The sequence below is a fragment of the Quercus suber genome, unplaced genomic scaffold (assembly GCF_002906115.3).
Source record: "Quercus suber isolate HL8 unplaced genomic scaffold, Cork oak 2.0 scaffold_91, whole genome shotgun sequence".
Lineage (NCBI taxonomy): Eukaryota > Viridiplantae > Streptophyta > Magnoliopsida > Fagales > Fagaceae > Quercus > Quercus suber.
In genome coordinates this window covers 1,186,239-1,201,874 of record NW_027069556.1, presented here as the reverse complement: position 1 = coordinate 1,201,874, position 15,636 = coordinate 1,186,239, and the positions used below count along the sequence as shown (strand labels likewise).

The window sequence follows — 15,636 nt, the reverse complement described above, 5'->3', positions numbered from 1 at the left end:
AACCCCCTCAGTACCCGTTTGGATACTGATAAAAAGGCTAGCGTCTGCGTTTGTTTTTTTTTTTTTTTTTTTTTGGAGAAGCGCATTTTTGTGGCTTTTATGCTTTTCCAGTGAGTCTCATCCATTGTTCACGAGATCCATAAATCTCTTTTTTCAGCAAAACTTTTATTAAAAATGGGTTCCAACACTATTCAAACTTTTGTTACAGTGTTTTTAGTTTTCTCTTTTTAAATTGATTTTTTCTTTATAATAATAATAATAATAATAATATAATCATGTGCTACCTTAGCTTGTGTCATGGTTACTATGTTTCTTACATTGATCTTATGTTTTGAACATGTTATTCTTGGTTTCACGGCATGTTATTGTCGGACTTACAATTTTCAATTTCTTTCATGAGTCATAGATATGCAGCATTTTTACAAGAACCAGCTAAAACTATGCTCAAAGAGAAATCTCTCTCCTGTGTACTCTTGTGAACGTGAAGGCCTCCTCATGCTAGTCACTTCAGGTGTAAGGTCACAGTTGATGGACAGACCTATGAGAGCCCAGAATTCTTTTCCACATCGAAGGATGCTGAAAATGCAGCTGCAAAAGTCGCTTTGACATCATTGGTGCCAGATGGAGCTAAAGAGGCTAGTCTTCTGTTTCCTGTGGCCATTTATATAACTTCTTGTATCCTTAGGAATTAATTATTCTAGTGCATCTCTATTTGCTCTCTCTGTGGGTTGTGTCTGTGTTATTCTTTCCAATTTTTTTAATCTTGGTTTTTCAAATTTTCAGGATAATTCTGGTCTCTACAAAAACCTTCTACAAGAGTTGGTTCAAAAAGAAGGGTTTTCTCTACCAGTTTATGATACAAATAGATCTGGTGAAGGACATGAACCAATTTTTGTTTCGACTGTGGAGATAAGGGGGGTTTTTGAAGGATCTGAAGCAAGGACCAAAAAGCAGGCGGAGATGAATGCAGCAGAGATTGCTTACACTACTCTGAAAGAGCGTAAGTTTATTTTTCTTTCAACACTATTAGTTTCAGGATTGGTGTTAACCTTGAGTAAACCTTTTTCCTTCTAATGCTTCTGTTTAAACATAGATGTTGCATCCTATATGAACATCAGAGACACATATATAGATATCAAATTGACATGGAGTAGGTCCTCTTATAAACTTAAATCTTAGGACATGTAATTCTTCTATAGCACCAGGTAGATTCACACTTGGTTGTTAATTTATAAGATGGAAGAGTGTCTTTAGAAGGTAATTGCATAATGTATGTAATTATTATTTTAACCATGGACCTCTTTTGGTAAGCACCTCATAAATTTACGAGTCCAAAGCCACTCAGTGGATATTTATTTAATGCACATTGTTTTGTTAAAAAAGTAATACTCATCTTTGTAGGGTATAATACCTAGTTATTGTTTATATATGGGATTACATATATATATGAAATTGAGTGGGAATTGTATCCCCAAGGTTTCTGTATGACCAAAAAAAAAAAAAATGGTAAGATGTCATTAATGTGGATAATTTCTTGGGTTTATTTATTTATTTTATTTATTGATAAGTTACACATACATGGGTATGGTTTGAACCTATGACCCTACCCTCGATCTTGTTCTTACAATGGAAGTTGGTGGCATTTGAGTTAGCTCTCATTGGCATAATTTATCGGGTTTATATACTGAAATCTCAAAAGGAAGCCCTTCCTCAAACCAGAATTGGAACTTCTTTTTTTGAGATAATGAGAGACCTATCTTTGCCTAGGTCATTAATGAGGTACAGAAATTGCATGCAGAAGTTTCTCTTTTATTTTTACCCTCTTGAACGTTGATGATATAGTCATCTTCATCTTTTCCAAATTTATATTGATCATCTTTTGATACCTTAGCGCTTGTAGCAGTGGAGCTAATAAATTATATAGTTATTTTAGTTCCACTAAAACACAAAAATAAGCATATAACAATGAAGTTAAAAATATTTTTTTTAGTTTCATTGCTACAGTGCACATCTATCTATAGATGTGCACTGTAGATTAGAGCTAAAAAAAAAAAAAAAAAATTTATTCCTCCAACCAGATTAAAATATTATTTCTTTTTCTTTTTCTTTTCTTCTCTGAACTCTCACAATCTTTGAACTCTCTCTCTCAATTTTCAGGCCTCTCATGCTGGCGCCCCCCTGACCCACGCCGCCGACCCACGCCGCCACAGACCCAGCTCCGACCACGGCAACCCCCACCATCACCACCACCACCACCACCACATCAGTCACAAACCCAACCACACCCACACTCATCAAACCCACCACTACCAGGAAAAATAAAAAATAAAAAATAAAAGCAAACATCGGCAAAACCCACGGCAGCAGATCGGAAGAGAAAGATGAAAGATTTGGCGGTTTTTGACTTTGACATCGTCGGCGGCTTTGATAGATATCGGCGGCAGTGGCGACGCCTTTGACTGCTTCAAGCTTTTTGGGTTCGGTTTGGGGGAGAAGTGCAAAGCATGGATTTGGTGGCATGGGTTTTTAGGTTCAATCAGAGGGAAAAGGATCTTGGAGCAGTGACAGCTTGGTTGAGGGAAGGGGAGCAACATGGGAGCGGAAGGCAAGCGAGCTGGGCAGCGCGTTATCTGAACTAGAAAAGAAAAGGAAGAAAGGCAGCATGTGTGAGTGAGAAAGAGTAGAGGGACTTGGCATGTGTGGGTGGGATCAAATTGTATATATATAATTTGGGGTTAAAACAAATTATTATTGTTATACTAGATGATTATTTGCTATCATGATTATTGAGAAATTGTTTTAGTAAAAAAAAAAAAAATGTATAAGTATAATTTGTGGTTTAAAAAATCACTTGTTAACACTAAACAATTATTTGCTATCATGTGGCGGCAGCGGTGGAAGCGGCGGTAGTGGCAACGGTAGTAGTTGCGGATGGTTGTAATTGTTGTTTATTATAGTAGATATATTATTTTATTGTAGTAGATATATTATTTTATTGTGATGTTTATATTATTTTATTGTGTTGAAAGCTAAAATAGATTCACTGCTGCAGCATGTTTTGTAAAGTGAGTAAGTAAAATAGATAAAGTAACTTTTTGTAGTGCCAAATAGCTAAATTTTTAGCTTCACTACTATGGATGCACTTAATTTGGTTATTCCCATATTTAACAAAATGCATCACTATTCAATTAATGAGCTTAGGGTTTTACAATTGGTGTCTTATACATGGACTTCAATTCCTATTGGTTGTTCATTTAACACCAATGATGGTAAAAGCGCGGAGTGCACTTAAGCGCAAATGCCTCTTGGAGCCTAGGTGCAAAGGGCAAGTGCACCTTTGATTGAAGTAAAGTGCACATTAAAAAAAAAAAATTAAAATAATTATTAATGAGAAATACAACAATCAAATTATCATATAAATTGAAATAAAACATTTCATATAAATCATATAGCATTTAGATAAGCCCTACTTTTTCAATTTTAACACAAAAAATGCAAGTCAAGTCATTTTATTTATTTATTTTTATTTTTTTTTGGATTAACTAGATATGAGTACTTCCATGTAATATCCTTTGTTAAATCTCTGATAGCCATAATTCCCCATGAATAATCACTAATATTAGTTAATAATTTAATCACCTAATGACTATAAGTCTATAAGATATAGTGTGCTATGTTCAACATCAACTATTAAAGTAACCAAACAACTACGACACATATATATTATGTCATACTTTTTTCATGAATGAGCTAAGAATATCAGGACATAGCAATATGATAATGGGTACCAAGCAAATATTCAAAAGGGAAAAAATAGAAGAAGCTTGGCGGGTTACTGGTTCAAGGAGAAAAAATCAAAAAAAAAAAAAAAGAGAGAAAAGAACTGGGGAGTTGTTGGTTTTAGGACAAGTTACACTCAAAATATATTTTTTTGGATAATTTACACTAAAAATATGCCAAATCAATGGTTTATATTAATAATGTCAAGATCCTATAGTTTTAATTCAGTTTTGGTTCTCAGCAAAAAAAAAAGGTGTTGGAGCTTGGGGTTTCGCACTTCGCACTTAAGCACACTTTTACCAACACTGCATATGTTAAAGATGGTTATTCCCTCCATATTTAACATGTGTTAAATGAGTGCTAATTATCCATGCATAGGCTACAACTAACTACTCTAATTAACTATACTAATTTGCCTTGTTACATGAGATGACCCTATTCTGGAATTCCAACTTGAGTTCCCAGCTTGCCAACATGTGTCATTAATCTTCAGAGACTGCTGTGCTAATTTGGAATCAATAGGAGTGTCCAGGGCTGATCGGCAATTTGGTCCAGGAAGTGCCAATCTGCAGCCTTGTAGTGTCAAATGGGGAAAAAACTCTCTGTACTAAAGTGTTGTTCGGAGCTTTGGTTTAGTGATTCTGGATCTGCCACTTAACAAGTTCCTCGGTGATGGTTTGGTTTCACAACTTCTTACTCCAGTGTTGCAAGACCTTATTGGGCTTGGGGACAAACTCAACTTCTTGAACAAGAGCAGGTAGGATTGTGGAGGGAGTAACATTCTTTTCAAGCTTCAGCTTGAGGCATGACATATTGAATGTAGGATGAATTCAAGAATTGTAATTTCAATTAGTAGGGCGCCTTCGCGATGAAATCATTTTTGTGGCAATGTGGTAATTGGTGTTGTACGAATACTTGGCTAGGGGAAGCCATTCCAACTACAAGTTAGGCCTATCACAAGCATGCGACAAATGCTATCGGAAACAGTTCCCAAGAGTTTTAATTTTCATAAACAAACATCCGTTGGTAAATTAATCCTAGAGTGTATGCTCTATTTATCAAAAAATAAATAAATAATCCTAGAGTGTATGCTTTAATTTCAGCTTTTAGAGGGACATTCTAAGCATAACCATATTATAGAAAAACAAGGGGAAAAGAAATAAAAATGGAAGTGGTGCATTAGGTACAACCATGCAACGTTGCATTTGCAGGAATGTGGTCAATAATAGTACTTTTTAAAACATTGTGCCTTCCTCTCAGGTAAGTCAGGTCAGGGCCCCTTGATTGTATCTCCTGCGCACAAAGGAAAAGAAACTCCTGAGATCTCATCTTCTAGCTTGCAACCAGATGTCACTGCTGATCTGTAACAGCTTGTTGGAGCTACCATGAATTTGAGCCTATGCACCATTGCTGAAAGGCAAGCTGGGGAGGACAGAGGTGAGGTTTCAAAAAGCCCTTAGCATTTTATTTTTGAGATCCATATTGCTATTTTGTACCTAAGATTTGGTTTTTGATTTTTATAATTTTCCCACATTTTCACTTGCTAGGTTCATACTTTTTGTTTAGGCTAAAATGCCAAAGAAGAGACAGTCTTTTTTTATAAGAAAGTCTTCGTCTCTTTCTCACGTTGCGTGCTGTAGGAGTCAGTGGTCCCGTTTTCAAGCTGAGTTGTTCGTGTTCAACTGGTAGAAACAAGTCGAATCGTCTCTTCACCGCTATTTCCAAGTAAGGATTGCAAGTGCAAATCCTCATAGAGTATATTAATCCCCTTTCGTATCCCTGCTTTATTCATCTTCGCTGGCTTTCATTATCTCTTTTTGTCTTTCTGTGGGTCCAACGTTGTAATCTTCTCTATCGCAATTGCTCACTGTCATCTTCTTTTTGCTAAATCTTGATTTTCGTTCTATTAAAAAATTGTTGGAAAACTTGCAAAAGACAAAAAAGATAGGAAGAGACAGAACTTGGAAACCAAAAGAAGAAGAAGAGAGAAATCCAAAAAAAAAAAAAAAAGACAGTTTTTGCTGCTTTGCTGTTTGAGTTTTGGCCAGCGCAAGTGTATTACCTCAATCCGGTCTGTGTGTTGCAACCATGGCTCCTTCCTTTGCTCCGTCCTCATCAACATATGAATATGAGGTTTTCGTGGGGCAGATAACCGCACAGGATTCACCAGCCATCTCTTTGCCGCTCTAGACTGCAAAACGATTCATGCCTATAAAGATGACATAAACCTCCCTAGAGGGGAAAAGATTGGGCCTGAGTTGTTAAAGGCAATTGAGACATCAAGGATTGCAGTTGTGGTGTTCTCAAAAATGTATGCTACTTCAGATTCGTGCTTGGATGAGTTGGTGAAGATCATGGAATGCAAAAGAGTGTTCAACCAAAAGGGTGCTCCCTATTTTCTACCATGTGTCTCAACCCGAGGTGCTAGAACAGAAGGGGATTTTTGCATAACCGCACAGGATTCACCAGCCATCTCTTTGCCGCTCTAGACCGCAAAACGATTCATGCCTATAAAGATGACATAAACCTCCCTAGAGGGGAAAAGATTGGGCCTGAGTTGTTAAAGGCAATTGAGACATCAAGGATTGCAAGTTGTGGTGTTCTCAAAAATGTATGCTACTTCAGATTCGTGCTTGGATGAGTTGGTGAAGATCATGGAATGCAAAAGAGTGTTCAACCAAAAGGGTGCTCCCTATTTTCTACCATGTGTCTCAACCCGAGGTGCTAGAACAGAAGGGGATTTTTGCCGAGCTCCCAAATGGCGCTGAAGACAAGAGGAACAGTTGGAGAGCTGCACTGACGGAGGCCTCAAACTTGGCAGGCTTACATTTGGAACCAAATCGGTAAATATTATATCTACATTTGATTTTTTTTTTTTTTTTCTTTTTAAGAAAAAAACTCCTGTTTATGTCCCAAATAAACTAGTTGGTATCTTGGTATTTTTAAGACATCATAAACTTCAAATTTCTCTCTTCAATATAATATTAGAATATACTACTAGCATATGGCGTGTATCACAAAAGCTACCAGAAACTACTTTGAGAGAAAATTGAATTCTATTATTGATCAAAATCCAGAAGTAATTATATTACACTAAGGCTCTGCCTTATATACATGGTTACGGAGCAAAGAGGGAAACAAACTAATCTAACTAACTTTTAACAACCTAATCCAGTTCTAATATGACAGCTGTACAGCATTTACACAATCTCACGTGTCAACTACTCACGTGCCAATCACTTAAGTGAATCATTGCCGTTTTCCTTTAATTTCCCTTTCTTCTTTTGCTTGTGAACTCTGTCGTTTTGATCATCACTGCACCTGTGCTCTTCTTCTTTCTTTTGTTTCGTATTGCTTATGATGAGTGTTAACTCGTCAGTACTGTTCGTCGGACGGAGATGATTCTTCTCCCCTTTGAAGATAAACACCGGTGTGGTGCCTGCCACAAAGCCTCCAATGCCAAAGTTAGTAAAAGAAGCTTTCTAGGAAATGAACAATGTAGTTGGAAAGAATTAGAAAGATCTCTTAGTGCTTTTTTTGTGTGTATGTACCTGTTCTTTAGCAAGGTGGGAGATTTATATATGTTCTTATGGCTTCTAGCCGTTGGTGTAGTTATGGAGGTCTTTATGCTCCTTTTGGTAACGTCTGGGGCTGTTTAATGTGCCATCACTGTCCTTCAACGGATTGTACAGTTGTTTTTGTAACGGGTTTGATTGCTTGCATTGAATGGTCTGGATATATTCGTCAGTAAAGCATATGATCGTCTCACCTAGCCAGAGTTTGGACTCGTCTGTGTCGATGGTAGCGTCCGTGTGTACTTGAACTTCGTTAGTCCCGTCAGTTGCCCCCCGATTCTGTGTTCGTCATTGAAATGACGATCATAGAATGTGAGGAGTTTTACAGTTTACGAGTGTCGTTTGGGATTTCGATCCGCAGTAAATGCAAAGCGGCGGCGTTTCGTAAATCGTGGCACACGTGGCACGTGCTGGTGGGTGGAGTTAATGCTTTGATTTGGTGGGACTATTGGGCTTCCCGCTGGTTTTTCAGTTTTCCACAGCCTCAATTTAAAACCTCCTTTTGTTCACATTTTTCAAAAATTCTTCAATCATTTGCTTTGAGCATCCTCTTCGGCGACCTCTCTTTGCAACATTTCTGCGAACTAGCAACCGGCGTGGTGGTGCTTCTTCTTCGGGTGGTGCTTCTTCTTCTGGTGGTTCTTCTTCTTTTAATCATTTCCTCAAGGTACGCTCATTTTCCAGTGCTATGCTTCTCTGCTTTTTTATGGTTGTGGCTTTTTTTTTTTTTTTTTTTTTTTTTTTTTTTTTTTTTTTTTTTTTTTTTTTTTTTTTTTACGTTTTCCTTTAATTTCCCTTTCTTCTTTTGCTTGTGAACTCTGTCGTTTTGATCATCACTGCACCTGTGCTCTTCTTCTTTCTTTTGTTTCGTATTGCTTACATCTTTCTCAATTGCATTCTTAATAGCGTGAAAACCGAAAGAATCAGGTCCTACTTTCACAAAAGAAGGAAAAAGCTTCTTTTTTTTTTTTTTTTCTTTTTTCTTTTTTCATGGAATCGTAAATGGAACTAGCCTCTTCAAATTTCTCACTTGTTTATGGAACAACAAAACAAATGGGTAGTGGGAAACTAGAAAACTAGACCCAATACTTGTGTTTTTTCTTTGATAAACAATCCTTCGTGTTTTCATGATGCCAATTTCCGATTATCTTCCTTCATCATAAACTACACGCACTAGTTTTTACCTCCATTAGGTCTTTGTCTTTGCAATCATGACTCCTTCCTTTGCTCCATTCTTATCGACCTCAGCATTGAGGTATGAATATGAGGTCTTCGTTAGTTTTTGTGGGGAAGATACCCGCACAAACTTTACTTGCCATCTCTTTGCCGCTTTAGATCGTAAAAAGATTTGTGCGAGTGGAGGGGAATTTCAATCGGACTGAACTAATGAAGGCAATTGAGACAACAAGGATGGCAGTTGTGGTGTTCTCGTAAAGCTATGCTACTTCAGATCGGTGCCTCGATGAGTTGGCGAAAATCATGGAATGCAATAGGGTGCTAAATCAAAGGGTGTTTCCTATTTTCTATGACGTGTCTGTTGGGAATATTACTCAAAGTAATAATGGAAGAGCAAGATTAATAGAAAAGACAAAAAGAAAGTAGATAACTTGGAGACACTATATCGTTTTTCTTTGACAAAATTTGCCCCCCGTACTTTTGTTGTTAAAGGGTTATCACAAATTTGTCTTCAGGATACAACCAAGATGCTGGGTTTTACAGATAGCAATTCTGGAGAATAACCATAGAATTTCTTATGTTTCTTGTGTTTCTCTCCAACTTTTGATTTTTTTTAGAAAAAAAATTAGTTTTTCAAGAGAACATAAGCCTCTATTTATATCCATAGGGTTATGTTTCATGAAAAGACAAGTATGGAGAGTTAGTTATTTATTTAAGTGAATATAAGCCTATTTCATGAAAAAGCACATATGGAGAGTTAGTTATTTTTTCATAATATAGTTATCAAAAATTGAAACATTTTCAACCTTTTTGAATAGTCACCAGAAAACTTTGCAGAAAATTCTAGAAAATTCATATTTCAAATTTTCACTAAGAAAATTTCAGAACTTGAATTTTCACTTTATGAAACCATATTTTCGAAACTCAACCATCATTATTACAACCTATCTTTGTGTATATCTATATATACAACAATCTCCCACTAGGTTGTAATAATATGTGTCTCACTTGATTGATATCCTATCATGTATAATGGAAGGTGTCTTTCAACTTAAACCTCCTTTTAGTGTAATTCCTCAAGAAATCAACAGAGTTAATGGTGGCTTGGTGCTTAAACCAAAACTTTTATGTGTTAAAATCAGAAACAACACATACATGAGAACATCCACAACACATATAGAAATCCACTATTGTTAGCACTATTATGGCCTTGTGCTTTTCCTGGTTTAGTGAATATGTATAAGAGAAAACCCTTTTACTCTTACTAGAAGTGGCACCACTCCTATGTTCACAAAGGTGAAGTTCTTTCTTATGTCCATGTTACACAAATATTTATTTTTTATGAACTTAATTAAGAGTGTAAAACTCATCCTCAATTTTATCGTAACAATCTGCACTAATCCATCCTGGATAAGACACAAAATTAGTGTTGTTACTAACCACTTATTAATAGCTTGTTGTTACCCTTTAAACCTCTTTAGATTAAATCAATTTGAGGTTGAGTTCCCACTATTGGTGATTCTCTTAAAAGAAGGATTTTAGTCTCATTCCAATGGATGTTAGCCTAACCATATCTTGAGACATTGCTTTGGTTAAAGGGTCTACCAAATTATTATTTGACCTTACATAAACAATTGAAATGGTACTAGATTCTATTAATTGTCTTATGTAATCATGTCTTAGACTTATATGTCTAGACTTACCATTATACATTTTACTGTATGCTCTGCCTAAGGTGGCTTCACTATCGCAATATACCGAAATGTCTGGTATTGGTTGTGGCCACAATTCTATGTCTAACAATATATTTCTTAGCCATTCGGCTTCCTTACCTGCTGCCGCCTAGGCTACAAATTCTAATTCCATGGTGGAGTGAGAAATACACGTTTGTTTCTTTGATGCCTAAGAGATGGCACCCCCACCAAGAGTGAATATCCAACCAGACGTGGATTTGTTATCACTCACACTAGTAATTCAACTAGCATCTGAATAACCTTCCAACATAGCTGGAAATTCAAAATAAAAGAGTCCCAAACTAATGGTTTTCTTTAAATAACCAAGAACTCTACCAATTGCTTTCCAGTGATCCATACTTGGATTACTTGTAAATCTAGAAAGTTTGCCCACTGAAAACGATATGTTTGGTCTTGTACAATGCATAGCATACATCATGCTACCAATAGCACTAGTATACTTAAGCTGTGCTATTGTTCTTCCAGTGTTTTCACCCAACTTTATGCTCCGATTAAAAGGTATATTTGCTTCCTTTATATTCAGATGTTCAAATCTTTGAAGCCCTTTCTCAACATAATGAGACTGACATAGTGCAAAACCCTCACTATGTCTTTTAATTTTGATTCCTAAAATAGTATGTACTTCATTTAAAGCTTTCATTTGAAACATAGAAGAAAGATACTTTTTGGTTTCACATACACCTTTCATATTCGTACCAAATATGAGCATATCATCTACATAAAGGCATACAATAACTCCATATTCCTTTGTGAATTTGGAATACATACATTTGTCAAAACTATTATGCACAAAGCCATCCGAAAAAATTACTAAGTCAAACTTCTCATGCCATTGTTTTGGAGCTTATTTCAAGCCATATAAAGACTTGACTAACTTGCATACTTTCTTTTCATTTCTAGGAAGTACAAAACCCTCAAGTTGTTCCATGTAAACTTCCTCATCAAGATCACCATTTAGGACAGCTGTCTTAACATCCATTTGATGTACAATCAACTTATATATGGATGCAAGTGCTAACAACACATAAATAGATGTGATCCTAGCCACCGATGCATAGATATCAAAATAGTCTACTCCTTTCCTTTGTTTAAAGCCTTTTGCCACTAGCCTTACTTTAAAGGTTTGAATTGATCCATTAGTATTATATTTTCTTCTAAATACCCATTTACAACCAATTGGTTTAGAACCAGTAGGTAGATCTACTAGGACCCAAGTATTATTGGATAATATTGAGTCCATTTCATCATTTACAGCTTCTTTCCAGAAAGCTGAATCTCTAGAAGCCATAACTTCCTTAAATGTTTTAGGATCGTCCTCTGTGTTAAACACTATAGGTATTTTATTTAGGGCCATTTGTTTATTACCTTCAATTAGGTACAATTGAGCTTGATAAGAAATGAAATCTGGACCAAAGTCCTTTACTTTTTTTTTATCCTTTGACTCTTTCTTTGTTCACTTGGTGAACCACTTTCAATCCTTTTAGTACCACTCAAAATAGTATTAGGATTAGAGTCACCTTGATGTGTTTGAGTAGGTATCAAAGCATCCATAGAATCTTTACTAAATTTATCCTTAATAAACTCAACATCTCTTGATTCCACCACTGTATTAGAGCTTAAGTCTAATAGTCTATATGCCTTTGAATTTTCAGCATAACCTACAAACACAATTTTCATAACTCTTGGTCCTAACTTTGTTCTTTTTGGATCAACCACTCTATAAAAGGCTAAACACCCCCACACTTTAATATAATCAAGGTTTGGTTTCCTTCCATTTCATAACTCATATGGTGATACTTTAATCTTCTTGGAAGGTACTCTATTGTGCACATGACATGCTGTAAGCAATGTCTCTCCCTATAAATTAAATAGAAGTCCTACACTTAAGATCATGGCATTTACCATGTCTAAAAGAGTCCTATTTTTCTTTTTAGCCAAACTATTTTGTTGGGGTGTATTAGGGGCTGAACTTTGGTGTATTATACCATGTTCCTCACAAAATGTATAAAAATCATTAGGAAAATATTCACCACCTCTATCACTTCGTAGGATCTTTATTTTCTTATCCTTTTGATTTTCTACTTTAGTTTTATAATGTTTGAACATGTCAAAGGATTCATCTTTATTTCTCATTAAAAACGCATATGTAAATCTAGAAAAATAATCAATGAATGTAATGAAGTTCTTTTACCTCCTTCAGCTAATATACCATTCAATTCACATACATCAGAATGTACAAGTTCAAGCATAATAGAATTTCTATCTGACTTAGAAAAAGGTTTTTTTTTTTTGTCATCTTTGCTTGAATACAAATCTCACATTTTTTTTATCATCATGCTTATATGAAATCATACCATGCTTTGACATAAACTTCAAGTATTTGAAATTTAAATGTCCTAATCTAGCATGCCACAAATATGAAGAATCAACAATATAAGCACAACCATAAACTTCTTTATTAATAATACTTAGTTTGTACATGCCATCAGTAGCATATTCCTTTCCTACAAATATCCCATTCTTGGACAAGATTAACTTGTCCGATTCAAGTATAGCTTTTACACTACTTTTACATAACAAATTGGCAGACACAAGATTCTTCTTGATAATGAGTACATGAAAAACATTGGTTAAGATTAACATCTTGCCGGAACTCATCTTCACTTCAACGGTGCCCTTTCCAAGAACCTTTACTTTATTATGATTGCCCATTAGCACTTGTTGTTCTATGGAAAACTCATCATAAGTCTTGTATTGCTCTTTGTTGTTGCACACATACACCGTTGCACCCAAATCGAACCACCAATTGAAAGGATTTGCAATCATAACCATATGAACTTCAGTGATCATATCAATATGTATGCCACTTATCATAGCAACAATGTCCTCAATGACATTCGTTTCAATGGCATTGCCTTCTTCATCCTTTTTTTTTTTTTGTTTTTTAAGAGTTTACATTCGCGAATGTAATGGCCTTTGTTTCCACAGTGGAAACATGCTCGATTCTTCTTGTCCTTGTTGGGATTCTTGGAGTTGTTCTTCTTGAAACCACTCTCACTTTTGTTCACTTTCAAGCGCTTATTGATTTTACTCTAATTCCCACTTTGAACATTGCTCACATTAGTCACATTCACTTTAGAATCGGTGTTAGTCACATCTCTAACCTGACTTTCCTCTTCAATTCGAAGATGCTGTCCAAATTATTCTAAAGTGAAATCTTCCGACATATGCAAAAGCTTCTTACTAAAATTATTTTAACTTGGTGGGAGTTTCGCAATGATTGCACCCACTTGGAATGATTCAGGAATATTGATTGACAAATCACGGAGTTTATTGACCAAAATTTGTAACTCATGCATTTAATCTAAAACTGAGACATTATCAAGCATTTTATAATCAAAATACTTTTGAATAATAAACTTATTCATACCTTTTTTCTCAGTTTTGTATTTTGCCTCCAAAACATTCCAAATATCCTTCGGTGAATTCATTGATGTGTAGAGATCATAGAGATGATCTGAAAGAGTATTGAGAATGTGCCTTTTGCATATCAATTCATCTTCCTCTCGTTTCTTTCTTGTGCCTTAATCTCATTAGTATCTTCATCACTCACAGGAGGAAAAGGCATCAAATTTGGGTCCAAGACATAGAAAAGTTTTAGTGAAGTAAGTAGGAATTTCATATTGTCTTTCCATTGAGAGAAATTGGTTCCATCAAAGCGATCCAATTTCACCAACTCATGATTCAACATCTTTAATGTTGAAACATCACTTGCTCCTTCCATCGTAGGAAATATTGTCTAAGATTGGTAATAATGTAAGAACAATGTTAACAGAAAAGACAAAAAGAAAGTAGATAACCTGGAGGCACTATATCGTTTTTCTTAAACAATATTTGCCCTCCATACTTTTGTTGCTGAAGGGTTATCGCAAATTTGTCTCCCGGATACAACCAAGATGTTGAATTCTACAGATAGCAATTTTGAAAAATAACCACAGGATTTCTTATGTTTCTTGTGTTTCTCTCCAACTTTTGATTTTTTGAAAAAAAAAAAAAATAGTTTTTCAAGAGAACATAAGCCTCTATTTATATCCATAGGGATATGTTTCATGAAAATGCACGTATGGAGAGTGAGTTATTTATTTAGGTGAATATAAGTCTGTTTCATGAAAAGACATATACGGAGAGTTAGTTATATTTTTAAGTGAACATAAGCTTGTTTCATGAAAAATCACATATGGAGAGTTAGTTATTTTTTCATAATATGGTTATCAAAGATTGAAACATCTTCAATCTTTTTGAATAGTCACCAGAAAATTCTAGAAAATTCCAAAAAATTTAGATTTCAAATTTTCACTTAGAAAATTTTAAAACTTGAATTTTCATTTTATGAAACCATATTCTCCAAACTCAACCATTATTATTATAACCTATCTTTATATATACCCATATATACAACAGTGTCTTTATCAGAGATGCGAGAACAAAAGGGAAATTTTAAAGAGGCCACAAACTTGGCAGGCTTTCATTTGAAAGCAAATCGGTAATATAATATGTACATATATGATTTTTTTTTTAAAATATATACCTATAGTTTATGATATATAAAAAGCTATATTTATTTGATTTTTGTTTGTCATAATAATATTGTGTTATATATGCTTTTAAGACTTCACAATTTATACTTGTATAATATTGAACTCTTTTGTGACAAATTTATAATAAATGTTTATTAATAAGCTTCAAAAAGAATTATAACTACCATAATTATTAAATTTCATATTTAGACGAGACTAAAATAAAATAATCTAAAAATTATATTGTGGGTGCCCGAGGACCGAGGATGAAGTTGAATAGTTGCAACATTGGTGTGAGAATGCCACGGGCCAAGAGCCTGAGGAGGAAGGCCACCCGAGGAGAGGAAGGGATGGGTCAAAGTACTCTCAAGCATTCCAAGTGAGAACAAGAATCTGAAGAGAGAGAATTAGTGGTCATCAGGGAAGTTTCTAGTTTGGAATAGCCTGTTTTCTCCGCATTAAATGGTGGGCAATAGCTTTATCAGCTACATTGATGAGGAAGTGACCTGAACAGTGTAAGTCACAGCTAAACAGATTCCTTCTACCACCTTCTTTAGATGTAAAAAGGGACAGGTGTCAAGAGGGGAGATTTGTTAGGTAAGGATGAAAGTGCAAGATGTGAAGGAGGAAGGAGTATATAAGAAAAAGAAGGTTTACAGAGAGTGGCATCTACACACAAGAAAAGAAAAGAAAAGAAAGAAACAAGGAGAACACTTAGAGAGAGGAGAGTGAACAGTAATAATTCCTGTGTAATTGTATCCTCCTCGAACTAGC

The 15,636-nt window shown here is 35.2% G+C and overlaps 1 protein-coding gene and 1 long non-coding RNA gene across 2 annotated transcripts in view; both read left to right on the top strand.

Annotated features, from left to right (window-relative positions):
- LOC112004885 (probable galacturonosyltransferase 3) overlaps positions 1-15,636 on the top strand; it is a 55,066-nt gene that overhangs the window by 23,519 nt on the left and 15,911 nt on the right. The gene's annotated exons all lie outside the window — the stretch shown is intronic.
- LOC136067926 (uncharacterized) lies at positions 469-5,227 on the top strand. Its single transcript, XR_010629336.1, has 3 exons — positions 469-635; positions 784-1,000; positions 5,041-5,227. It is a non-coding gene; the product is annotated as an uncharacterized LOC136067926 (long non-coding RNA).